This window comes from Epinephelus lanceolatus, chromosome 20 (assembly GCF_041903045.1).
Source record: "Epinephelus lanceolatus isolate andai-2023 chromosome 20, ASM4190304v1, whole genome shotgun sequence".
Classification (NCBI taxonomy): Eukaryota; Metazoa; Chordata; class Actinopteri; order Perciformes; family Serranidae; genus Epinephelus; species Epinephelus lanceolatus.
The window spans coordinates 3,042,305-3,054,375 of NC_135753.1; the positions used below are offsets into that span (position 1 = coordinate 3,042,305).

The 12,071-nt window shown below is 41.3% G+C and overlaps 1 protein-coding gene across 12 annotated transcripts in view; it reads left to right on the forward strand.

Annotated features, from left to right (window-relative positions):
• sugct (succinyl-CoA:glutarate-CoA transferase) overlaps positions 1 to 12,071 on the forward strand; it is a 317,331-nt gene that overhangs the window by 11,539 nt on the left and 293,721 nt on the right. The window lies entirely within an intron of this gene.

A 12,071-nucleotide genomic window follows, 5' to 3' on the forward strand; every position in this document is an offset into this window, starting at 1 on the left:
AATACATATTGCGTGACTGATGGTGAAGGTTAGTCGTCAGAGACTAAATACATTCATCATAAACGATACAGAGTCTACTGTACATTGGACTGTTAATTATTGAAGTAACCTATTTAGCAACACACAGACTTGTGGTCAGTGGGATGTGAGGATACTTAAAATAACATCTGTACAGATGTCAAGCCCCGACTATATCTGACTGATCTTTAATGAAAGCTGTCTTGTGTTTTTTTCCTTTGAAAATATTAATCTTATACTCAGATACAATTTATTTAGTTGAGGCGACAGGTCCTCTCAGCTGCTCTGCAGCAGCAAACTGATATGATCCTGATTCACATGAAAATTCATGTAAAATGTAAAGCATTTTAATAAATCAATCTATCATAATTAAAACAATTAGAGACTAAAAACAAACTGATATATGGGTCTGATAACATTTTTAATAACTTGACATCATATCGGACAGGATGTGAGTGTTTCCGTGACTTCCTGTACGGACTGAAGTCTGCTGGTAACTGTTGGGAAAGTGTCCCACTTCATCACAGCTTTTGGTCACTGCCCCCTGCTGCGGCTGCCTGATCTTGTCCACTCTCCAGGCGAGGTGCAGTTCATCTCGAACAGGCCTACTTACTTACTTACTGACATACCGACTTAATGACTTACTTCGCTCATTTATAATTTAACATTTATCAGAAATGTTGATGAAGAGATTATCATAAGGTGCACTGAGCACATTTCCACTATTGAGATTCAGTTAGCTAAAGATATAAAATTTGTCCAGAAGGTGGCGCTAGAGGAAAAGTCACAAGGTCAAAAAATGTAGACGGTTCATCATCAGGGGAGCGTTAAAATGATCAGGACATTTGAATGAAATCTGTCCACTGAAGATTCCTCCCACCGTGTAGTCATAAGCCAATTTTCCACCGCAGGAGCTTTAATCATTTACCAGGGATTTTGAAAAATCTCGGCGCATTTCCACTGAAATTACCCAGGGAAAAAACTTTCCCTCAACCCCAAACTTTCCCTGAAAAAAGTACCTAGTAGGGAGGTAGGACTTTTCAGATTCCCTGGAATTCTTGAGGGGCAGGGCTGGTTGCTGAAGAACACTGATTGGTGGAACACACACTTTCAGTGTTCCACACTTCCATGCCAGTGTGGCTGCAAACTTTATTTCATTTCTACAAGCTTCACTTTGTGTTTTGATTAAGGATGGGTACCGAAACTCGGTACTAAATTAGCCCCGGGGCTAAATTATCAAAGATTGTAGTATTGATAAGTGCTAATGGTATCTGTTCTTTTGTGCCGGCGCTGATCTCCTCCACAAACGCACACATCCACACACATGCACACATGCCTACACGACACGGTAACCAGTGAACAGCTGAGAGGCGGCAGTGGAAACAAAGTGAGGATAACTCGAAATAACTCAAGTTGACGGCAGCTACACTCATTACTGTAAATGACATTAAACCTTAGTGAGTAAGAAGCCCACACTTAATCAATACATGTGTTCAGCAAGCATGGACATGTAAAAATGCAGACAGCGATATTCAATATGCTCCGTCCACAGTCTCTCATCCACCGTCACTAACATTATGTCTTACACGCTGATTTAGACAGCACGCTAGTTCGGCTAATAGCGAATTGTTACTAATAAGCTCAAATGACAGCTGTCTGTATGTAGACTAACTTAACTTGACACTTATCTTAGAATACTTTTAAACTTAGCTGCTGGCTGAGACAAACTGCCCCTCCTTTCTCTACCAGCACTAATGTTACCATGTTACCAGCCAACAAGCTGGTGGAGCTAAATATAGGGCACACGCCGAATCATCTATGTCATCAGCCTGATTTGAATACATTTTCTGGAAACACAAACCACACAGATTATCAGGAATTCTTTTGCCTAGGTAAATAAATTACGGGAAATAAAAGTTCCTGGAAATGTTGGTGGAAAAGAGGCTTTAGTCTCCAGACAGAGACAGTGAATATGAGCTGTGACGGTATAACAAGTAAAGATGAGTCAAACTTCGGTGAACAGACTGATTAAAAGGTTGATAATTATGGACGAGGAGCTCATGTTCTATCTCATTTAACTCAAGCTCTTTTAAAGGCCCATTACAGCTAACAGGCAGCACTGCGCCCTCCTCAGCGGAAAGTGACTGCTGGCACAACTGTTGTGGCGTCTGGATAATGTGGAACGGCTGCACAGTGGACTTTAATGGAAAAGAGGTTGAGCTGGTTGACTAATGTGCAGTGCATGGCAGAAACTGGAGTCACTTTATGGGTGGACTCATTCTGGGTTGAACACATTTGAGAGAAAGGTTCTCTTATTAAAGTCTGAACTTTTAACACTTATTGATTATTACTCAGTTTATGGACACTGAAAAACGATGTTGAATCAGCAGTAATTCACAGACAGAAACCTGATTCATCAGAGTTCTCACAGACTGAGACTGAAATGTCTTTTAATCACCAGTGCCAATATATCGATGATAGTGACACCTACTGCAGTCAGTTACACATCATGGTGCATTCCAGGACACTCCTACGTCTAACACATGATAGCAGTCAAACGGCATTGCCTTGCTGAAAACCCCCTGAAGAAAATTATTAACTGGCGGCAGGTCTGGAAAATAATTCAATTCCCTTAAAAACAGGCCTATAAAAAACAGTATAAAAGTGTCATATTTAATAAACAAAAGTCTTTTCACATTTTAAAAATCTTAAATTTAACCTGTTGAACTCTATAGAAACTCTGATGAAGCTAACAAGGCAGTCGGTCCGGCTGGTTTTAACATGTGACTCTTTGCATTCACGCCTGGCATAAATAAAGAATTCATCAAAGCCCCTCTCCAGTGTATTTTGCCATTTTTATGATAGTTCATAATTTTCTGAGTCTTGTCTTCACGATATTGATTGGCCAGAATGTTCGCCAAATATGTTTTCACAGATAACTCAATTATGTGCTCAGAGTTAAAAAAGAAGGTTGTTGCTAAAACGGGAAGATGACATACGACTATAGTTGCAGGAAATACATCATCCTCCAAACTTGTGCAGATGCACTGCCTTAAATATCATCAACATCATAGTGAGCCTGCCAGTTAACTTATCTTGTATTTTACCATAACTGTAGCATCATAGCCTTAGTTATATCTCTTTGTGTATTTGTGTCCTTCACCTTAGTTTAATGTGTTGTTTATTTTCATAAAGGCATTTGTAGCCTATGTGCCGTGAACAGCTGCAATCAATACAGTGAATTATACAAAGTCCCACCGGCAGAAACAGCACAACATATGGACACTGGGAAGTGCACAACTATCAGTCCAAAAGTCCAAAAAAGTTAGAAAAAATAAAAGGATCACAGTGCTGCTTTGGGCTGTGTAGGTGCAGAGCTGAGACAAGAACAGCTGATGCTGGTGGACGGTGATCCTTCAAAATGTCCCGTAACTCTGTTTTAAACAGCAGACCTCTGCAACATATCTATCCTTCCCTCAGTGAACTGTGGCATGTGGCTGTGCAGCTTCCCAGTGCAGCAGCAGCCAGCCAACCGACAGCTGCAGCAGGAAGAGATGGTAAAGAAGAGACAAAATGTCGGTGTGTTGTGCTAATTGTTGTCTCATTTGTGCTCTGATAAACAAAATTCGTCAAATTTAATGCCATAGTGCTTTTTCCCAAACTATTTTAGCTGCAGTCTGGTTACTATGGTAATGCATTAACCTTATGTTTCACTATCAACCACACCCCCATTCTCTGTTTAGGAAGGAACGTTAACCCTTAAACAGGAAATAAAACTGGCTGGAGAGGGGCTTTAATCAGCAGTGTTGTTATTTAGATTCTTATGGCAGTGTAGCCATGGACGGATTACTGAATAGGCCAACCAGGCACAGGCCCAGGGGCCCAAAGTGTCTGGGTCATGCTCAGCCACATGCTTTTTTGTCTGGGTCAGTTAAAAGGTTTTACATCAATATTTTAACAATATCAGTATTAGACTTTGGAGGTATCTGATTTTTCATAACTTCACACCTTCCTGGAATTTAATCGGGGTATACGCTATATGGCGGTATTGGTGTGTGGACCTCTGCCCTCCTGCATGGGACTGGCGAGTTCGCCACTCAAGGTCTCTCAACTTTCACAGCGTAATAAATACACCAAAGTGTCAAAACACAAAATGTCAAAACAGTATATTTTAACACCTTTTTCCCTTATTAAAATGGGAAATACAATCATACACTTTGCGAATTTGTTTCTCTCTCTCACAGAACTGCACTAGGCCTAACTTTCTTGTTAACTCACGGTAAAACACTCTAAATTCAAACTTAACAGAAACAAAATAAAACTCACCAAAACCGTCTTGGTTAGTCTTTTTAGTTGTTCACTTAATTAGTCCACTGTTCCAACAATCACCACCCCTGGTTTGGCGGTCTAAATAAGTCCTTAATTCACAAAGTTAGAGGTAAAAATAAGCTGTTGTCCCTGTCATATCTCTGCTCTCTCTGCTGTTGGGGCACGACACAGGCCGGCTGTTCACAGTCAGTATTATAACGTTTATCTCCACCAGTTGTAGTCAGGTTAGCTGCCTCTTCCATCACACTGACCTTGGTGGCGTCTGACATCCTCATTACAGCCTCTCCACTATGAGGTTAATAAAAAGAAGAATCTGTATTTTTGATGGTATTTAAAATCATTAGATTAGATTACTTTATTGTCACTGTACAGAACATACAGTGAAATTCAGTTGCATTCAAGATCGGACTCAGAATAAAAAAATAAATAAATGGAAAGTAAGAATAAATAAATAAATGCATTCATCCATCACTCATACTCACATCTACACAGTAGACAGACCATACACTCATCATGCCAACGTATGCAGTTAAAAGAGCTAAAATAAAGTGCTCATAAAATTATTGCACATAAACAGATTATTGCACATTTTGTTGTGATGTGATCCAGGGGGTTGTTTTCAGTTCAGAGTTCATTTTGGTGATGGCTTTGGGATAGAAACTGTTCATAAAACATGTGGTGCGTGTTCTGATGGACCGTTTGTTGGAGGGTAACAGTTCAAACAGGTGATGGGCAGAGTGAAATGAGTTCTTTAGGATGTTGTGTGTCTTCTTCAGGCAGCGGCAGGTGAAAATGTCTTCTATGGCAGGTAGCTGGTGTCCTATGATGTTTTGTGCAGTTTTTATGACTCTCTGCAGGGATTTTTTGTGCGTTCTCAGGAAGTACAGTCATCGTTGGGCCTTTTTGACCAGGGCTGTAGTGTTAACTGTCCATGTGAGGTCCTCTGTAATGTGTGTGCCCAGGAATTTGAAGCTGGACACCCTCTCCCCATTGATGTACAGTGGCAAATGGACATCCTGCTTCTTCCTGAAGTCAATTATGAGTTCTTTTGTTTTTTTTGATGTTCAGAGTCAGATTGTTCTCTCTGCACCAGACTGTCAGCCCCTGTACCTCCTCTCTGTAGGCCGACTCATCGCCTTTGGTGATCAGCCCCACCACAGTCGTGTCATCTGCAAATTTAACTATGGTGGTGGCGTTGTGAGATGGTACACAGTCATGAGTGTACAGAGAGTAGAGGAAGGGACTCAGCACGCAGCCTTGTGGGGCTCCTGTGCTGAGTGTCAGAGTGGAGGAGCAGTGAGGGCCCATCCTGACTGACTGTGGCCAGTTTGACAGGAAGTCCTTAATCCACAGGCAGGTGTTATGCTGTATGCCCAGGTCGGACATCTTGGTGAATAGTCTGCTGGGTAGGATCGTGTTAAACGCAGAACTGTAGTCTACAAACAGCAGCCTTACATATGCCCCTTGTTGCTCCAGGTGACGCAGTAAAGTGTGGAGGACATATGAGATGGAGTCATCTGTTGATCTGGTGGTTTTGTATGTGTATTGGTGGGGGTCTCAGGGTGGGTGGCAGAGCAACCTTGGTGTGTTGCAGTACCAGTCTCTCCAGGCACTTCATGATTATAGGTGTCAGTGCGACGGGCCTGTAATCATTGAGAGTTGTTATAGCAGTCTGCTTTGGGACTGGCACGATTGTGAACGTCTTCAGGCAGGTGGGGACAGTGCATTGTTTGAGAGAAAGGTTGAAGATTTTAATGAATACATCACTCCACAGCACAGTCTCTGAGGACCCATCCTGAGACACCATCTGGGCCAGCTGCTTTCCTTGTGTTTATTATACGGAGTGTGTGTTTCACATCAGCAGACTGGATGATGAGTGCCTGACTGTTGGTGGCTGGGGTTGGGTCGATGGTCGTCACTGGTCTTCCCTCCTTGAAGCGGCCAAAGAACTGGTTGAGCTGCTCTGCCACTGAAGCACTGCTGCTGGTCAGGCAGCAGGTGTTGTTTTGCCTGGTAACGTGACGTATTCCCTGCCATGCCTGATGGGGGTCCGAGTTGCCAAAGTGGTCCTCAATCCTCTGCTTGTAGGCTGCTTTAGCATCCCTGATGCCTTTCTTCAGGTTCGCCCTGGCCTCACTGTACTGTTATGATTTAAAAATAAACTGGTATACCGTAAATATAAATGTCATCGCCCAAGTCTAATACAATATATTAGGGGTGACCCTGAATAGTCGATGATTCGGTGATTCGGCTGGGAGTCTGATTCGACTGCCAGTCTCGCCGTCGAATCATCGCAAAATGTGGTTGTGAAACAAGACCGTACTATTCTGACTATATGGGGGTGCTCACTGCTGCTGAACATCTTGATTTGACATAGAATGTATTTGTTTTCTAGTAATTCATGATATATAGCCTATTTTGATACAAACATCAGCCTAATTTCTGTTAATAAAAAACTGAAAATGATGCGTGCGTTTAATCAGCAGGCATAATCATTACTACGCATGAATAAATCACCCAGTTGCTCGATCCAAATAAACTGAGGTGAGTGAGTGCGCTGCAGGACCATCAGAGCAGCATCGAGGCCTATGGTGATTTAAAGTTAAAGTCCCACTGATTGTCACACACCTGAGTGTGTGAAATTTGTTCTCCGCATTTGACCCATCCCCTGAAGGAGCAGCAGTGGTGCCGCGCTCAGGAATCATGTGGTGATGATTTACGGTGGCGTAGCGCATAAACAAACACTTCGAAGGAGGTATGTGCTCTCAAATCAAACTTTTTTGAAGGATTATTCGTTTACCTGAAGTGTCTTGAAACAAATTTCACCGTTGTTTGTTTTCTTGATAGACTGATTTTTTATTTGGCTACTTTTTGTCCGACGATTGGGAGCTGTGACGCACGGTCCGTGTGGATGAACTTGTATGAATCTGAGTTGATTAATGAAGTAACTTGGCGTCACAAAGAAGGAAAACTGTTTTACTTTTACTTTTATTATTATTATCTTATTATGCCAACTGAAGAATTAAATTTGTTTATCTGGGTGTTTTAGCTCTTTTCTCTGGAGCAGAAACTGACGCAAATGAGCTCATTAATCAATGAAGGGGAAAACAACATGATTTGACGATTAGTTGGCTAAAGGAAAAATCTGTCAAATCAGATTCGACTGAAAATTCTTAGTCGGGGACACCCCTACAATATATAGGCTGATATTATTAATGTATGGCTTTATGTCAGTACATGGGTGTATAAATTAAATATTCCAACCTCAGCTGGACACTGATTGTCCATTGCAACTCTGTGTACCACAACAGTGATTTCTTTCTATACTGCATTTTTCCAGCTTTAGACTTTCGATGAAACTTTTCAGGCTGAGAAATGGTTGGTTAAATTTGACCTGTGACGTCAGTGTTTCCATTCTAACTCAGAACATTTCCTCTCCGTATTGTGCCTCTCCATGTCGTAAACTGTAGGGGTGGGGCCTCTAAACTGAGATAGGATATTAAAATGCTGATTGTTTTCAGCTGCTACATTAATGAACACCTGATCATTCCTATGCTGTGATTGGGGCGATCCTGTTGTTTCATGAATCATATTTGAAACCTATTGTTAGATGATTTCTCCACTTGGATCTTCACTGGTATGCATGTTAGACTGATCAATGACGGCCCTGGTGTTTTCACTGTTCATACTTGTGTTACTTTACCAAACTTCTGCCAAAAATATTTAGTGTGATTCTCTAAAGCTCAGTTTTTCGATTGAGTTCATTTCTTGATAGGCATCAAGTTTTGCTGCAGGATCAGCTCTCTTCTAATTTCAAGCTGAAGATTATTTTCTGTCTAAAACTTTAAATTAATAATTTTACTTCTTAGTTTTTACTTTTTCTCATTTGATCTAGTCTGATGTCCACTCCCACAGTATTTTCAGTACTTGTTGATTTGGGAGAGAACAAATGTGGCTCAGTCTCTGCCCCTCAGTCCTGCAGTTCCAACGCTGAGCCACTAGAGGTCGTTGGACTCCACAGTAAAGACAGACCCTCTGCAGAGCTCATGTTTCCTCTCTGCAGGCTGTTAAGTGAAACCACTTCACACATTTATTAACAGCCAGCAGTGACATTACATCACTTATTTAACTTCACACTGTTTCATGTTGGATTTATTGAAGCTGCTCAAAGACACACATTTACCAGATTTTTTACTGTGAGGCCTCTGTGATCTGCAGTGAAGTGTCTTCTTTGTGTTTTTAGGGGGTTTGTAACAGAAGTTCTGTGTCTCTCTTCTCTTTCAAATCAGGTTGTTTTATTGGTGTGCACAATAAAAAAAACAACGATGAATTTTAAATGTGGGTCAGCAGTGATAACTGTCTGATGATTCTAGACCAGTACGAAGCCACATCAGGATGGTCCCCTAGAGGCTGCTGTGTTCATTACAGCCCCAACATCCTGATGATTTATGTGTTCTTGGAGGTAAACATGTAAAGTTTGCCCTGAGGGTGGCACTGGATGAAAAGGTCATGTTGTTACCCAATTCTGAGGAGTTTGTTTTCTTGTACAGTGGCTCAACATTCGTCAGTCAAAATCTGTTCTGATCACACCATAAGACACTTAATGACTGTTTTTATGTTGATGTTGGGGTGCAGAAGTCGTGAGAGATGTGCGAATATTGGGGATATTTAATGAAAACATGAGTAGCCACTCACCGTTTGTGTTGCTTTATTGCGCGCTCTGAGTCTTAAAACCGAGAACTGAGTTAACATTTTACCACTCTCTGTTCCCTTGTCTCAAAGTCAGTTGGTTTTTGAGTGATGATTTTGAACTTTTTTGTGTCTTAAAAAAGGGTTAACAAGTGGCTAAATGGGACTACACAACGTCATCACGCTGAACACGGCTTTACAGCCTCGTTGTGGAGATGATAAGTTGTGACTGTAGTGTAGTTTGTTTATAGCCTAACGTTAGCTTTTTACTTCTGGCGATTGCATTTAGGCTTCAAATATCATGAAAGTTGTGTTCATGTGTAAAGGTTATGTTATTGAACAAAACAGAGCATATTTTCTGAAAACCCCCCAAAAAACAATTTTGACAAGGGAACCAGGGAAATGCTAACTTCCGGGTTGGCCTATAAAAAATGTCATCCTCACAACACTCCATTTTGCTTTAACTGCAAGCACATCTTGTTCTTGGCTACATGTTTGAAAAGTGCCGTAGCATCCGGGAAGAATAAAATCAAGACATGACTAGGAGCCACTTGCACCACACAACTTGTCGTGACAGGTACAGGTCTCAGGGTGCTTTCACACCTAACCTGTTTAGTTTGGTCAAAACGAACTCAGGTCCGTTTCCATGGTTAGTATGACTTGTTTGGACTGGTATGAAACCTTTCAATCAAACCCTGGTGTGTACCAAACAACGGAACCGAGGCCGCTCGGAAAGGTGGGTCTCAGTGTGCTTCCAAACTGACTCTGGTGAAGTTTGTTTGTGGAATGAAAGAAAACAACCCAACCACAGGATTTTGTAATTGCAGATATGCGATTTTAGCTTGATTCAAAATCCAGCAGCTGATTGTGAAATCCGTCTGCGATCTCATAATTGATTGCGTTAAAGGCCACATATATTCCATAACCTATTTATTACAATTGAAATTTCAAGATGGCGGCCATTTTTCAAGATGGCCGCCACTTTAATGGAATAATTCAGTGATGTAATTATTCAGTTGGTGATACAAGCATGAAAATTGGCATAAGCAGTCTCCATTGGTCACTTGACAAGAAACTACTCACAGTCAATTGAAATTTCAAGATGGCGGCCATTTTTCAAGATGGCCACCACCTTAGTGGAACAGTTAAGTGGGGTAGTCGTTCAGTCGGTCATACAGGCATGAGAATTGGCGTGAGTAGTCTCCATTGGTCACCACAAGACAAGAAACTTGAAATTTCAAGATGGCAGCCATTCTTCAAGATGGCCACCTGGATCTTTACATTTTCTATTTCCCCATTTTTTGGGTTCCTGTGTTTGACTGTGTTTTGTCTTACTCCTTGCCCTTGATCTGTCCAATTTGGTAAAACCTGCCAGAAATTGCCTTCCAACGGTATAGCTCTCAGGCTTCTGTGAAGTACACAAGCTCCCTTACCTCGACAAGGTAACAGTCACAAGGGAGGTGTTTTATTTTTTATTTTTATTTTTTTTTGCCTTTGTGTTTTTTTTTTTAACCTCTCTAACTCCGCCAGGACGCCGACGTCCTTGCTCCCTCCCTCCTCTGTTAAATGGTATCTCACAGGTGCATACGTCATAAAATCATGTGATGTTTGGTACTGCCGGATTCAGGAAGCTCTCGACTTTTCAAAAATAACATGGTTTTTCTTTTATTTATTATGTATGTCGCACCAGAGCAGCCTAAACACACAAAGTCCAAAATCGCGATGAGTCGTGACAAGTCATGTCATGCCGTTTTTCGACAGGAAAAGTTAAAGGATTACTTGCAATCTTATGTGGAGCCATTAGTGGGGACTTAGCTCTTTTATATAATGGTAAGAGTCTCACTCCTACCACTATTTTTGGCTGAGATATACCATCTAGAAAGTGGGATCATAACTTTCACGTTTCATATGGCTTTAGTTGGTGATATTTTATGGTGTTTCTGTGTCATAAACATCAGCTATCATAATCACACCTGATTTCAATAAGGTACAATGTTTGAAGCTGGCTGAGTGTTGTTTGATCACTGATAGCACTGTTTTGAAGCAGAGTGACCGACTTGTCATTTGGCTCTCCGCCTGGATCTTTTCATGGAAAAAACACTGTAGAATGGTCATACTTTGAGCAGTCTTCTTCAAATTTGAAACAAGTGTTCATTGATAGTGTGCCTACAGCCCCACAGTGTCATTTACCTGCTCAGATGAAGCCATAGACAGTTATTCATCCTGAAATACATTTTTTATTTTATTTTAGGCAAAATCTTCAATTTTTTTTACTGACTTCATAGGCCCATTACTCTGTCTCTGTATCACCTAGAGTGTTTCTGAAGACAAGAAACTTCAGAGAGTTTTCTTTTTGGCAAGACCTCATGCATGCATGTAGTCAGAGCGGTTCAGAAGCTACAGTCATTTTAATTTGGGTATGTCATTTTAGGCATTTTTGATACAAAATGAGGGTGGAGTACAAGCGGTATTAAACTAACAGACAGTAACTTTGTCAAATAAATACTAAGGGATGGGGAAACAAAAAGTAAGAATACTAAAGTAGCACAGCTGTGTTTCTGAATGGACAGTGCTCCAAAATAATAATTGAGCAATATATTAAAGAACTAAACTAAAATGTGCTTCACTGTTAAAACTGAATACGCACTGATGTGGTAATGGGGAGCCGAGCCAAAGGTCTACATCTGAAAACACAGGTGGCCAAGGGGGAGCAATCCTGGCAAAAAGAATAGGCCTACGCACATAGTTATTTAGCAGGGGCAACTACATAGACATGTGCAAGTGAGTCCATATCTGAAACACTAACACCTTCTAGTACATGCCTTCGTGCACCCACATTTGGTCAACTCCCAGTAATTCTCCGCAACAGGTGGAAGAGGAGTCCAAAAGATTTTCCACTCTTCATCTTGTTTCATCCATCCCCAGTCGGATGGACTTGGCATTTGTGGCTGTCGCTTCAATGCCTGTCCCCACACGTATCCAGCCTCATAACATGCACGTTTGGCATGCTCTTTGAGTGCTGCTTGAGTTGGTGG